At 67.5% G+C, this 302-nt stretch overlaps 1 protein-coding gene across 1 annotated transcript in view; it reads left to right on the forward strand.

Annotated features, from left to right (window-relative positions):
• Positions 1-302, forward strand: part of CBX4 (chromobox homolog 4) — a gene marked incomplete at its 3' end in the record, with an annotated part of 23,480 nt that overhangs the window by 22,391 nt on the left and 787 nt on the right. The window lies entirely within an intron of this gene.

Raw genomic sequence — 302 nt, forward strand, 5'->3', positions numbered from 1 at the left:
ACGCCCGCCGCCCCCGGCCCCGCGGCATTAGCAGGCTGCTCGCAAGCTCGGCAGCAGCGGTCCCGCTCGGCCCCTGTTCCCAGACAGCTGATTGAAGGGTGCTTTTCTTCTTTTCATTGCTTCATTAATCTGGAGCAATGCGCAGCCTGTGAGTTGGAGTGGGCTGGGGCTGCCCGCTGGAGGACGCGGCACCCTGCGATGCAGCGTCCCGTAACCAGAGCCGCTGGAGGGGCGGGGGTTTCACCGGAGCCTTCGGCACCTGCCGGAGCACCGGCACCTCCTTCCCCCGCCCCGGCTTGACG

The sequence above is a fragment of the Charadrius vociferus genome, unplaced genomic scaffold, assembly GCF_000708025.1.
Source record: "Charadrius vociferus isolate BGI_N301 unplaced genomic scaffold, ASM70802v2 scaffold1116, whole genome shotgun sequence".
Lineage (NCBI taxonomy): Eukaryota > Metazoa > Chordata > Aves > Charadriiformes > Charadriidae > Charadrius > Charadrius vociferus.